Source organism: Ostrinia nubilalis, chromosome 15 (genome assembly GCF_963855985.1).
Source record: "Ostrinia nubilalis chromosome 15, ilOstNubi1.1, whole genome shotgun sequence".
NCBI lineage: Eukaryota > Metazoa > Arthropoda > Insecta > Lepidoptera > Crambidae > Ostrinia > Ostrinia nubilalis.
Genome location: NC_087102.1, coordinates 1,599,835 through 1,614,942, shown reverse-complemented (window position 1 = coordinate 1,614,942; position 15,108 = coordinate 1,599,835). Strand labels below are relative to the sequence as shown.

General features: G+C 34.7%; 1 protein-coding gene across 1 annotated transcript in view; it reads left to right on the top strand.

The window, feature by feature from the left end:
• Positions 1-544: 544 nt before the first annotated feature.
• The window catches only part of LOC135078586 (Ig-like and fibronectin type-III domain-containing protein 1), a 221,827-nt gene continuing 207,263 nt past the window's right edge, over positions 545-15,108 (top strand). Inside the window, exon 1 of the mRNA XM_063973116.1 lies at positions 545-711. The gene's annotated coding sequence lies outside the window, so the exon portion shown is untranslated. The remainder of the gene's footprint in view (positions 712-15,108) is intronic.

The following is a 15,108-nucleotide window of genomic DNA, read 5'->3' as shown; positions in this document are numbered from 1 at the left end:
ATGATTAAGTGCCCTTCAACCGTCATGAAGACCACTTTTTGATAGGGTAAGTCCTTTACGCGGTATAACCGGAAAACCGAAAAAATGCCTCTTTCGGGGGCCCCCACCACTTAAGCACAACTCCGTCGAAGTCGAAAACTTAGGAGAGTCTTAATGGGCAACCAATGAAGCCATTAAAACAATAAAATCTTTTGTAGGAATTATTTCCGATTTAAAAGCTAATTCTACTGGACTATTAAACATTTTACATAATAATATTAAATAACACAAAGGTTGTCTTATAACGAGTTAAGAAAATAAAAATGGCCGTACTCATCTCATTCTCACCTTCGCGACCTTGCGTCGAGGCTGCATCGGTGACGTTTGCAAACAATCCAAACCAAATTGACCTAAATAAACAATAAAAACACACCTTTTGCGTGTGCAATAGAGTATTATATTGCATAGCGAGGTGAAGAATTACCTTTGTATTAATTACGGAGGTATAAACAAATCATCATTGTTTTCAATAGCGCTATAGATGCGGCCAAGCAAACGCCGCCGGGCCAGCTCAGTCGAGTCGCGTCGATCGTACGGCGCGGACTGATCGCCATTTTCACGGTTTCCCGCTCACGTCGCGAGTGTTCGAATTTCAAATTCGTGTGTTTCTTTTTCTGATTTTTGCTTTTTATCTTTGTTTTGTGCCAGGATTTTTTCAAGGAGATCAATAAGGTTGGTATTTTTTTTTATTTTTGATACCTAGTTATTTTTTAATTAATCCGCTTGAATGTCGGAAAATGTTTTTGTGTTACAAAAAGAAAGAAGGTAGCTGTTTTTTTTTCGTAAATGCGGTGTCAATGGAGTTTTTTAGAGTTATTTTAAAGGAAGCGTGAAGCGATTGAAGTGCTATTTTCCTGAAGTAGCTTCCTGTTGGTAAAGAAAATGTGCTAACCCACCTGTTTCATAGTACATAATTAATAAATGCTCCATTAAACCGGTTGCAACGGAGTTCGTTCTGTTATTGTTTTTTTATTGGCAGATATTCGCTGAAATAATTATACGTTGTTTTAGAATTTTCCTCAATAAATTATGATGAGTAGTTTATCTCTAGATCTCTCAGAAACTATTTCGTGAAAAAATAAAACTTAACAGACACCTATCTATAAATTAATCTTTATTGTTTTGAGGGATATCTGAAATATACGATATTATCTTATTTTTTGTGATATTGTATAGACTAGATTTATTGACTTCAAAATTAGACGTCTAACTCAATTGTACAAGTAACGTTTCTTTTAATTTTTTAGAGCAAAAGAAAACTTGTACTGTTTTCACTATAGTAAATTTATTATCAATAGGCTTTAGTTAGTGCCGAACATAAATTAAATAAATCATATTATGTATAATAAACTACGTAAATAAAAAAATTGCGCAGATACTGGTTTTATTGTTGCTAAAAAGCTTAATGATATTATTTATGTTTTTATGTGATGTCCATTCCTTTACTTAGGTCACCAAGAAGCAGCACTATTGCAAAAAAAAAACCTTTTAAGTTATAAGTAGTATTTAAACCATATAGTTTGTATTTTTTATGTTAATGTAGAGTAACTAAGTTTTTGATAAAAATTGACTAATAAAAAAGCCTTTCAATCACTTTAGGTAGATAAATCGAGAACAAAACATTTAGTTTAGTGTCACGTTTAAAATTCTTCATCTGTGCTAGACTGTATGAACGTTAGCCTTGGCCTGAACGAAATTCAGTTACCTACCTACATACTGAACTCGTATTTTTCTCGATCGTACCTCGAATATTACACGATAACTCGGAATGAATGTTAGAGCTAGATTCGTAAAATTTGACTCAACAAAAGATCTTTGGTATATTTCTATTCCTCCGAGACGATTTAGTCTATGATAGTGACGTATTTTAAAGCATTAACTTATCTCGCTGAAAAAATATTATATGGATTCATCATCATTTGAGTCATAGGACGTCCACTGTGAACATACTAGGCCTCCCCGAATGTTTTCCATAATGATCGGTTGGTAGCGGCCTGCATCCAGCGCCTTCCTGCTACCTTTATAGGGTCATCGTGCATCGGTCCACCTTGTGTTTTATCCGAATACGGATAAACGCACCAATCGTATAGGAATCCTTTACGATTACGAGTAAGTATGCGAGTTACGAATCGAATGTTACAAAAATGTGTCAAAACCTTATTTTGCGTTTGCTTGAAAAGAATTAATTAAAATTAACGGCCAATGAAGTTTATTCAAGCCTGCAATATAGTAGTAACTAGAAACCAGTACAAAAAGTATGTTTTGCTCTTTACTGTGAGTATTATGTATTCTTATCGGAAGTGGTATTTCAAAAATATTAAAATTAGGTAATCAATATGATGTAGTTTAATAACTACGTATTAATTAAAAGATTTAAATGATCTTTGGCAAGGTAGGTACCCAGCTAGTAACATAGTTTCACGTGACATATTATGTAACTTACATTATTATTTTGACAGTAAGGCTGGGTTGCACCATCTTACTTTAACTTTGACAAACGTCAAAAATCTTTCAAACTCCATACAAAAAACACCGGTTATCGTTATAGTTACGGTTAAAGTTAGGTGGTGCAACTCAGCCCAAGATGTGAGAAATTAAGAACATCTCATGGTGTTACGGTTGATGTGGGGTCGTAGATAAAGCATTTTCATTGGCTTTTCCATGGCATCAGTATTCAAAGTTACCATAACCATTGTTAGGTCGTCCGTCCATCGTGAATGACGTATAAAAATTGAGAATATTAAAAAGAGGAGAGAAATAATTTTACTGACTGAAACATAAGAACTGAAAATTACTTAATACTAAACTTTAAATTACACAGGTTTTAATAATTAAATATAGTACGAGTATTTAGTGTAGTTCTAGATATTATTAATTATTATTATTCTGTGACGAAATTAATCATAAAAGCAATTAAAACATGAGATCACAAAGGTGATGACATATCACCAAACAAAATTTAATCAAGAAACATAAACACACTGACAATGAACAATCGGTGCCAAAGATTAGACCCAGTGTTTGTAAACCAAACAATTCCGCTCAAACATTTGTTTGTCAACAAATATGTTTAATCAATATTATATTTCAATTTAGTTTCTATGATGTCTATTTTAGGAAGGAGTAGCGAAGGCTCATCACCCTTTTAGGGTTTCGTGTTTGTTATACAAAGATTCATTTTACGTAAGTATTTTAAATAAATGTCCACACGTGTACATTTGTGTCTGCGTACCCTTATTACTTTTTACCGGTTTATAGGTACTTCGTATGGAAAATACAATGTATTCAAATATTGTTCAACAAGGAAAGATTTCTTGAATACTTAATGCCCGCCTCACTTTTACAAAAACCCGCATTCATCGTAGAGCGAACCCTAAAATATTGCTAGAACATTTTCAACAATGTAAAAAGCTATTTTGCCTTACCGACCGACCTTCGCCGGCGGCAAATGAAAAAAATACCTTTTTTTTTCTTAAACCGCAAGCACGTGACATTGAAATTGTACAGCCAGTCACAAAAACTACGTAATACACCTTTTTAGTCCATAATTCTAAGTGGTAAGAACTAAAATTGCATCTTTAGGAAATAGGTACCTAGCTCCCGTTTTGCGATTATCTGTTTTGCCTCGGACTCATTTTTTATTTTTAAATCTAGATTTGGAATGCCAGTGTTTTCTAATTCCATTCGTTTTAAATCTTTTGTTTTAGTTGATCGTTTGTTGTTTTGTTTTTAATTAATGCTGAAGTCGCATTACGATTTGAAAGGCAGTTGCATAATGTTGGATTGTAAGTCAAAGCATAAAAAATCAGGAATGCCAATGGCGTTTTATTTTGTAACTTTTTTGCACTAATGGACTATTAGTGGTTGAGCGTATAAATGCCGAATTTAGAAGAATATTAAAGACATGATATGAGCCGGTATTGCAGACTTTCAAATCTAGAGTCACGAACGTATCTGTTTTTAAATGCATATCTTTTATCTAGTAACTAAAGTAAGCTAAAATGTTAATCTAAAATGTTAGATCAAGGCTAGGAGATAGAGCCATTTGCTACACATTATAAACCAAAACACTTCTTTGGACTATGTTTCAAAATTTTCATCAATGATGAAAAGAAGATTTATTTACTTCGTGTACGTTTCATTTCTGTTTCGCGTCCAAAAAGCTCAGTATGTTTGCTTTATATTGAATTAAGACTACAAGAAGAGCGAGGGAACGAAATTACTCCATTCCGAGACAATTCGAAGACGTAGGAATGCAAATATCGCATGTACCCTGACATCTCACACTAATTAAACTTGCGTCTCGTGTGTAACGCCTTGCAAGTGGTTAGGGATGTGCGGAGTCCGGAACTTGAGATAGTTTTTATCGATAATATCGATATTTTTGTTTTCTTATTTAATGAAATTTTTGAGTGTCTAATAACTTTGTTGCTCATCCAAGTACCTAATTGTAAAGGAAAAAGGATCGAAAATTCAAACAAGATATTTTTATTACTTTCTCTAATATCTCTTTTTGTATTTCACAACATGAGTAGTAGTTAATCAAAGTACGTGGTAAATAAATTTGATAAATGACGTATTTCAACTCCACCCAATCATCTCCAATCTAAATTCGAAATTAAATGTTTGGTATCTTGACGACGGTACCCTTGGAGGCAAAGCAGATTCTGTTTACAATGATCTTGTTAGGATCATGACCAACTTTAAAAAGATTGGACTTGACCTTAACCTTTCGAAATGCGAAATTTTTATTAACAATAATATTCCTTCACATATTCGACAAAACATTTTGGATAAATTCAACTGTCTGACCCCCAACATTAAAATTCTAAATTCTGACTCACTTTGCCTCCTTGGTGCTCCTCTTCTCGATGACAGCATTAAACCTTGTTTGGACAAAAAAATTAACCATTTTTCAAATATGGCGTCCAGGCTGGAACATCTAAATTCTCATATTGCTTTCACTATTTTGAAATATTGCCTTTTCGTCCCTAAATTTACATATACTCTCCGTGCAAGTACAGTTTGGAAAAAAAATAACTATTTGGATGTGATAGATTCGACCCTTAGATCTTCCCTTGAAAAAATTCTAAATTTGCAACTCAATGATAATTCCTGGTTACAAGCCACACTCCCTATTCGGCTCGGTGGTATCGGCATACGCAAAATTTCTAGTGTTGCTTTACCCGCCTTTCTTTCGTCCGCTTACAGTAAGTACTCTTCACCTCGTCAAAAAAATTTTTTTTAACAGCACATTTTTAGATGAAATCAGTGAGGCGGAAGAATCTTGGAAAAGTCTCTGTCCTAGTGAGGACGTCCCAAAGGAACGTCATCATCAAAAACTCTGGGACGCCCCACTAGCGAAAGAGACTTTTAACCATCTTGTTCAAAATTCTATCAGTGATACTAACAAAGCTAGGCTCTTAGCAGTTTCTTGTAGGGAATCCGGTCATTGTCACTTCCCTCCAAAAATCTCGGAACATTTTTTGACAACGATTCTTTCCGGGTGTGTGTGGGCTTACGCCTCGGAGCACCAATATGTGATCCCCATACGTGTCCCTGTGGCAAAAAGGTGGACCAATTCGGTCACCACGGTCTATGTTGCCAGCAAAGTGCTGGTCGTCTCGCCCGACACGCTGCTCTCAACGACGCCATCAGGAGAGTCCTTGCCAGCATCAACGTTCCTTCCACGTTAGAACCACGTGGATTGGTCCGTGATGATGGCAAGAGACCTGATGGTCTCACTCTGGTTCCCTGGGAACGGGGACGGGCTTTAGTTTGGGACGCTACATGTGTCGATACTTTAGCCCCTTCCCACCTCAGGGAATCAGTTGCTAAAGCTGGGGCTGCAGCGGAGTCGGCTGAGTTAGCCAAACGGCGCAAATATGAGTCACTTTCTAATGATTACATATTTGCGCCTTTTGGTGTCGGGACCTTCGGACCTTGGGGACCGAATGCTAAATTATTGTTTCGGACCATTTCCCCTAAATTAATTAAAATTTCGGAAAATCTAAATGCTGGCTCTTTCCTTGCACAAAGGCTTAGTATTGCCATTCAGCGAGGAAATGCAGCCAGCATCCTCGCCTCTTTGCCTCACGGACACACTTTTATTTTTGAGTAAAATAAGTTTATATTTTTATTTTGTTTAGAGTTAAGTTTGCCTTAGTTTAAAAAAAATCTGTTTATTGTAAATAAAGAGAAAAATGACAAAAAAAAAAACAAAAAAAAAGTAACTTCATTGTTGCAAAAATAAACTACAAGAAAGAAGGTACTTCAACCGTGATCATGGCACAAAGGTGACACAGAAACGTATTTACCTACTTCATAGTTGTAAAAATATCTGAGTGTAATCAGTATGTTTATCAACAGTTCCGGACTTCTCAAACTGGACACTGCACATCACTATCGCCTACCATTGACGCCTCCACAATGCACGTTGCACGTAAAATACTCATTAACCTAAATGCTAGCTCTCATAAAAACTAGGGCTGCTCCCTACTCCTCCGGAGTTCTTGAGTCAAAGGAACTAGGTAATTTAGTAGCTGTACGGTAACATTACCAAGTGGCTATAATTTGCTGAAGCTCAGAATATTATGTGTCTTTAAAGTCGTATTGTTGCATCTGTGTCCAAGTTTGACTCAAGTAGAGTCTCAAGTCAGTTTTCATTAGCGTCATAAGCACTAATTCAAGTTCACATCAAGCAACAGTTCCAAGGCACAGCTTCTCTAAAATAACTTCAATTAAGTCCTGAAAACCCCATTTTTTATTAAAGCAGTAAATGACAGTTTAACTCGTTAATTTCTTTGAGTTGTGCAATAGTTTGGATGTGTTTTGAAAACAAGCTAATTATCAAAACGTAGATAACAATTTTATGTTCTTGCTATACAGTGTGAGTCTTGATAAAGTGCACATATGAAATTAAGTGAAAGAGACTATTTTTATCGACGAAAAAAAAGGGCAAAAATTATCTGAGATTTTTTTTTATTTCAATTACTTATTATAAAGAAAAGGTAATAACTTTTAAACTAAGAGGTATATCGTGATAAAATAAAAATAGTAATAATGCTAAATAACAGGCGATACTAAAAAAAAACAAAAAATATTCAGAAAATGGTAACAAATAATAAAAAATTGTAACATTTTGAGAAAAATCTGCATGACCATTTTTCGTCGATAAAAATAGGTCTAGTTTAACATATTTTCATATGTGCACTTTATCAAGACTCACACTGTATTATGAGAAATTGGATATCGTCACTCTACACTGCAAATATTCCACAACTTTTATCATTTGGTTTGACCCGTAAGGAGATATACCACGAACACACATTTTAAAGAAACATCATTTAAATAAAAAATTCACAGTAGAATCATAAAGGCTGCATTGCCCAGTCTTAACAAACAGAGTGACGACACACAAATGCATTGCACATTAACCTAAATATTCCCTTCAGAGCCGGGGCCAAGTCCCGACATGTGTTTATATTACCATCTGGCTGTAAAAAGCATTAGACTGGGTTGCACCATCTTACTTTAACTTTGAAAAACGTCAAAAAGCTGTCAAACTGCATACAAAATACACCGGTTATCGTTACTTAACCAATTGTCAAATATTGTGGGACGAAAAGACGTAACTGATTTTTATCAATTTCACGGGGGCGACATTTACAGAAAATTTTAAGCATGGAAAAATGCATTTCGGGCGCTCTTTAACTGTCAATACTGGCTTCCTGACAAATTCATTTACGATCTTTTGTGAGGTTATAAAATGCACGTTGTTTAATAATATTGTGTGTTTCAATATCGCCATTTTGTTAGATACACCTTTTGGTGATTCGACCGTTTACGTTTTTCAGATTACGTTTTTCAAATTATGGTCTTCTGGGCCAGCCTAGGTCAAATCTTCTGTGTTCAACCTTTGGTAAATTAGAGAGCTGCACCTTCCGTCGGTTATAACCTAAATATGTCTGGTTTCTAACTTTTTAACTTGCTACATTGACGCCTGTAATCGTAACTCAATATAATTTTGCTAATATTTTATGCAATAATGACTTAAACAATAAATAATATTATACTGAAATATTAGTACGTATTGTGTAAATATATTTGCACACGGATCATTCATTATATCAATAATCAAACACCAAATCGATATGAATGTTTATTTGAAATAAAGTATTTCATACAATATTGCTGAAACACAATTAATTGGCTAAGAAATTATCGCAATTCAGTTATTTATTTATACACCTACCTCCCTTATATTTGGTTCAGTTTTTCATAATAAATTGCCCAAGGTCTAAAATATGTAGCACATCAGCCTATACATTTTTGTAGCAAAACCACCTCTATTACAAAGGAATAAGATGCCAGTGTTAAACTTGACGTGCCTTAGCAGTTCTGTTACATTGCCGTTCGAGTCCATTGGTCGCGATTTATGTATTATGGAATTAGGTTATGAAAACTGAAATGATTTTGAAACCAAAAGTATTTATTGGAATATTTCTGTTTTTTACACAAGCGTTATTTATTTATTTTATTTTCTTTATTATTAAAATATTTTTGTAATATAAAAAATATGACTTTTTACATTAGCTTAAAAGTTTTCACTGCTTTTAAAATCTATGCGTTAGAAATTACTTAGATGCAGGAAACTGGACGTGGAGTTTCGGAATTCAGAATTTCAGAGCAGAATAAAACTACCCCGCCCTTCCCAAAGGTGACTAAAACCCCGTTCCCTTTTCACCGTTTATCCTTTATACATCACTTACCATAGTAGGTAAGGTACCGATAGTTTAGTCGGGCAGTTGATCAGTATGGGCATGTATGGGAGTGCGCACTTTACACCGATTCAATTTGGCCGATTCTTCATACAGTTTAAAATCGGGCACAACTATCGGCCAACTAAAAATCGATGGTCTGCGCCTAGTCTTAGTTTTATTTTATTTTTATTTTTCTTTATTCCTACTGGATCGGTACTTAGAATCTGTTTGAGTATTTGCTTCTGGTAAATTAAAGGTGGAAGATGGAGATACTAAAATACTTGTAATACCTACGTTTACCCATGTTCGCAAAATAAATATATTTGATTTGATTTAAATAAGAGTTGTGCTCCTGCAGTGGAGACTAAATGACCATCGGGTCATTTTGTCATATCGATGATGATTTCTTTCACATGGGATAGGAACACAGAACCTCTGAAGTCTCTCTCTCTTACCTTTGGACTGAAAGTAGATATTGGAGCACTGAAAACATATTTTTAAACTTCTTAACCAATATTGTTTATGGTTTAAATGTATAACAACAGATAGCTCGTGACTTATCATGCGCGGCGTTATGTCATACTGCCTAATGTATGCAAGAACCGACACAGTTTAGTTCAAGGCTGAACGGATTGCGATGTGACCCGGTGTCACGACCGATAATGTATTATGTCGGAAATGTTAAGAGAGATCTACAAATCGACAATCCAAGGTCATCTTCCGGTTTGCAGAATATTTGGCATCTTCTGCAATAAAAACTTAAGAAAATGGTTGTTTTATGCTTTTAATGCAGTGTTAACGATCAAATCTATGATTCAATATTTTAAGGAAATGAAAAACACCCATTAAAAATTATCAATGCGATTTGGTTTGTATTATTCGTGTCCTTTTTAATTAATGTTTTGTCTATATTTTGATCAAACTTACTAAACTAAAGAATTTCTAATTCCATAAGAACTTAGGTCAACTAACTAAGCTTATTTAACTTAGTACAAAGTCTACACTTTTACCAACTTGTTATGTTGAGATTCCATTAACCTAAGACTTGAATCTATTTGAATTGGGATAGAGTTTTCTAATACGGTAAAAAAGCCGGAGAAATATGGACAAGACTTGAATAAAACTTTGAAAATACTACCACAGCTCTAAATAAGTATGTTCAAGCCACGCATGGTCGTCTTCTTGGCTTCGCGACACTGGCCATCAAGAAACTGCATTGTTTTCTCAGTGACTAATATCGAAATTCTTTTGTTTTTTCTCTCGCTTGACCTTCGATTTTCCACGTACCATGCATTTTCACGCCTCGAATTTGTAAACATTGTAAAATAGCGGCGCCCACATGGACCCCGTTTACCCCCTTAGGGGTGGTGTTTCGTAAAATCCGATGGCGGATGTCTCACACCCCTTAAGGAATCTACCTGCCTTTCAAGTTTGTGGGTGTTATAGTTTCTGAAATTACATTATTAATCAGTGAGTGGTATTTCGTTTTTAATTATCGAGTTTACTTCATTTCTATATCTATCACGAAACACAACAATAAGGCCTATCGAGCCACTTCAAAGATTTTAACCCTTAAGTAACATCCTTATTTTTGGTTACACTTTGAACACCCTGGGGCAAAAAATTACCCCAAACGGAAACTGAAAAATTTTAAGTAAATATTTAAAATCAATTTAATTTTGTGATTTACAATGTATTAATGGACTCACTGAATTATACGATTGCTTTAAAAGAACGTCTATCTAGCGTAAAGAAACACCTTAAATCAATCATAACATAAACAAATAATTTGTCATTGGCAACTAATAGTCTCCACAATCCACTAGAAAAATCTTGGAAAGTTATTGTGGGAACCAAAAACTTACACTAATCGGACATTAAATAGATGTTTTATGCATATTTTAAACACAAAATGAAATAAAACGAAAATTTCTGGCTTTATAATAAAGCAAAATAAAAAAAAATTTTTTTTTATAAAATTATGAAAAAATATTTTAAAATATTTTTTATTTATTTTATTTCCAATTATTTTTTTCAAAACACATCAGACACGCTGAATTACTACGTAATTATCTCTTTTGAGCCCCATTTCTGTGTCGAATTTATGAACGCTCTGTTCTGAGGGGACGTCTTCAAAGTTCGAAAAGTATCATGTAAATCAAGCTCTAATTATCTCTCTGCATTCTAGAGACAATGTGCTACTTAATCGTCATACTCGTATAAATATTTACTCATTTTGTTTCAATGTTGTAAAAACCTATTAATAACATGTTAGGTGATGATAAATTAAAGTATGCGTAACCAACACCTTGGGGTAAATTTCTGCCCCACCTACCTGTACAAGCCAAACGGATGATTTTTTTCACATCCCGCATCTACGAGCTTAAAGCGCACACTCTGGATTGAGAATACACAAAACGACATTGCACTAGCTACGCTAGAAAAAAAGATATGTCAATTTTTATGCGCCTGGGGTAAAAAATTACCCCACGGTGTTACTTAAGGGATAAAGTATAAGTACCTGCCTATTACATGAAAACCAACCAAAACTGAAGTCAAAGCGAATCTAGGTCGATAATTTTGAATCTTTATCCGTAAATTGACCAGACCTCGGCTTGTGGTATTTGTAGTCTCCTTTGTAGGCCTTTAATTTGTGCTGTGGTCGGTCGGCCTCAGTAAATAAGCCTGGAGTTATGTTAGTGAGATTAAATTTAGTTTTAGAGGTTATTAATGGGTTGATCGCTGGTTAGTTTGGACCCGTGGGATAAGACGTAGTGAGGTTCATTTACAAGACTTTTTGAAACCAAGGATTAATAAATCTTTGACCTAGTTATTTAGGTGTTAAGTCAATTGGTTTGAAAATTGTAGAGACGGAGTCGTTTCTATGTCTTTCTCTCTCTCTATGTAAATCCGTTTTTATATGCTTTTGGTATTTGGTAGGAATAATATTACCTAGTTGGAATCATTTTTTTTTATTTTACATCTTGGGTATTTTAATGGAGGGACGCTCGACAAGTTTCTTTACAAAACTTTTTCTGAAGTCTCAAAAAGTCTTAGAATAGTTAATTATAAATAAAAACCCAACCTAATGACTTTTGTTTTTAGTCGAAGTCAAAATACGACATTAATTTTTGCGACACTCAGAAACCGTTTAAAAAACATTCAATGATCTATTCTTTTAACAAAGATCATGCTAAACTTATTTTTAACTAAACAATCTTCCTCTTACCGTTCCAAAATAAATTTTCCAATTTTTTGCCGCCTGCAATTAACGCAAATGAAGGGGTTTTGACGTAGGTACAGTCAGCAGCTCATCAGATTAAATTTTCGTTGCAAAATAACCCTTTTTACCACGTCTTAAGAGCCAGTGTTAGCTTGATGTGCTCTGTACAAAGTTTTGTTTACATCGTTAACGCGACAAGCGAACCGGCAAAGGTTAAATGAATTATAACCTAAGGTTGCGACTTAATCCATATTGAGCGGTTAATGAAGAAATGTGTTGCAGGTAAGTATCGATATCCTTTGGACTAAGCAACGTGTGATGCTAACATATACTTAGAAGGTACCTGTCAATTTGGAGTAACTTCTTCTTTCATCGTATAAGTTGTTTCAACTGGGGTCAAAACTTCTGATATAGTTTAATCAAACCAAGCACGGAAACATATCTATCTCAAGGTCTGGTTGGTCTGGTAAGGTAGAACTAAACCTTGCTATGTTTTAACTAAAAGGAACCTCTAGACAAAATGGTTTATTAATAGTGTTTTTTCTACAGAATCTACAGCAAATACTAAAGTATTTTGACAGTCAAGAAGCTTGTTTAAAAAGCGTTATTTCAGTCATAGGACATCTACAGCTGAAAATAGGCTACCCCCAAATAAATGTTATAAAAAACCAATGACAGGGTAAAATCAATCACTCACACCTCTGTTGTTATTTTATTTGTCTAATGCCGCGAAAAAGGGTCAAATCAATCCGAAACCTTTACATGACATTTCACTTAAGATTGTCCCTGTGTTACATATAGCGTAACCTCGAGACACTTCTTGTCATATTAGCATACAATGTGTGACAGTGACACACAATATTTATTAAATTACAGTTCAGTCCTTAGAGAAAATGTGAAGTCTAGCACACAGCAGGCGTGGTCACGTTACAGATCGCAAGAAATTGCATAATTGGAATAAAATTTCGATTTAGTTGACTTTAGTAGGTAAGGCTAATTTCCTTCTTAGAATGCTTGCAGTAGAAATCAAGTCTAAATTGTTTCAAGTTAATGTGAGGCAATCTTGCCTAAAAACTACTACTGAAATTAGCACCTAAGGTTGGTCTATGTAGGGCAGTGTTACCTAACTCGTACTTGAGCTAGATTTCATGGCGTTGATATTTCAACGGTGCTATGCGATCCCAGAGATCTAAAAGAATTTAATACCTTTTAGGGGAATAATTCAAGTCAAAGTGGTAGTTTCAAACTCATTTTTTTGGACTTTTGTGATCCGGTTCAATACGTCACAACATTTTGCATCCAAGACACCGCTACCACTGGAAATGCCTTTAGCATAAACCTAACGACTTGACCTGAGACCCTTACGTTCCATTTTGAACAATGAAATCTGTCCACTTGTAACATAGTAACTTGTAACTCACAGCCGGCTGTGTGTCAGGGGCTTTGGTTGCTTCAAGCCTATGTGGGGCAGTGTTACGGCAACAACCGCTGCGTTTGTAATACTAATTGATAGATCTCACGCGATTCAATCAATACTATCGAGTTAGAATAATTAACAGCATCGAGTGGCCACAGTGAAGTATGCTATAGTAGCTTTAGGTCAAAATCATAATATGGTCGAACAAAGGTTAAAGTCAAAAATGTCTTTAATTGTAACAAATTGTTAAATTGAAAATTATTTTTGCCCTTAAGAAGCCTCAATAAGTAGGTAATATAATTGTACGTTTTTAAGTTTTCGCAAATTAATCATTATTATCTTCCAAATCTACTTAATTGGGTCATCCTGAACGGAAAATAAACAAAAATATTACTCTAATTACTTTATTATCTACGTTTAAAACCCCAGTCCTTAATACTTCTTATTTTGGGCAGAGTTCACAAACAATTTTCGCTATGATGTCACAGGAGTCATTTTTCATTTAGTAGGTATTGTTAAAGACGGTAGGCTCGGGAAATACTAGTAATCCCCGTTGTGTGCTACAAGGGACAGTGTGAAGCGTTTTAGATTAATTATTTCGTAATAACATTGTGCTTATAACACGCAAAGGTCACACAGTTATAATAAAGGGTTAGATTGGGTGAATTGAATGCATAATATTTTAAAAATGAACAATAAAAATGGCATGTGCTTTTGCGGCACAAAAGATCAATCTTAATTATTCTTCTTTAGATTTTCTGATTTCTTCCTAGTTTAAATTTCCGAATTTATACTAGTATTATTTAATGCTTTCATTTAAAATTATAAGCGAAGCTGTTATTATTAACTCATTATTTATTTACTTGCAAACCGCTCAATTTTTTTAACTTGAACCGTCTCTGGACTTTCATCAGATCCTTGTACGAAAAAACCTTATTCATTTTAATTTGTCCTCTAGAGGTTTTGCGTCCTTTTGAGTCCTTAGACTTGATTTATTGCCAGCATCCATTCCGCTGGCTTACGACTCTCTGGACAGTCAGTAAACTAAAAATGAGTTATTTTTTGTATTGAGCTATATTGACGACATTGTTATTGTTGGATAGGCTTTCATAAACATTACCTAACTATGAACTACAAAGCTAGTAAGAAGACGCGTATAAATGCATTATTACCTATGTGTAGGTGATGTGTATCTATTTTAGTCAAAGCACAGACGACTGGCACATCAAGCTGTGCTATCTTATGTATTGGTAATTAATTATTAATTTGTTATTTTGTGACAACAATCTATAATGCTGTTGTACCTACTTCAAATTCACTTAGTTAGGGTCTAAGAAATTTATGTGTTTGTTAATTATAATGTAAGTCTCATAGTGTCCCAATGAATAAGCCAAATATTAAAAAATGAATATTTCAAAGAAAAATGCCATTGTTACAAATATGCAAAGTATGTCAAGAGACGCCAAAATAGACATGTTCGTTCCATTAAGAAAGCTCAACGTCGGGCTCAGTTTAAATCTCCAAAAATGCTGCGTCCCGTGATCGATCATACACGAAGCCTGTCCGCGGCGATAAGGCTGAGCGATGATCACCCATCAGCTCGGTGCTCACGCAAATTGACGGAAGGGGCCCGTAATGAAGTGGGACTATGGTTTTGCTATTGAGGG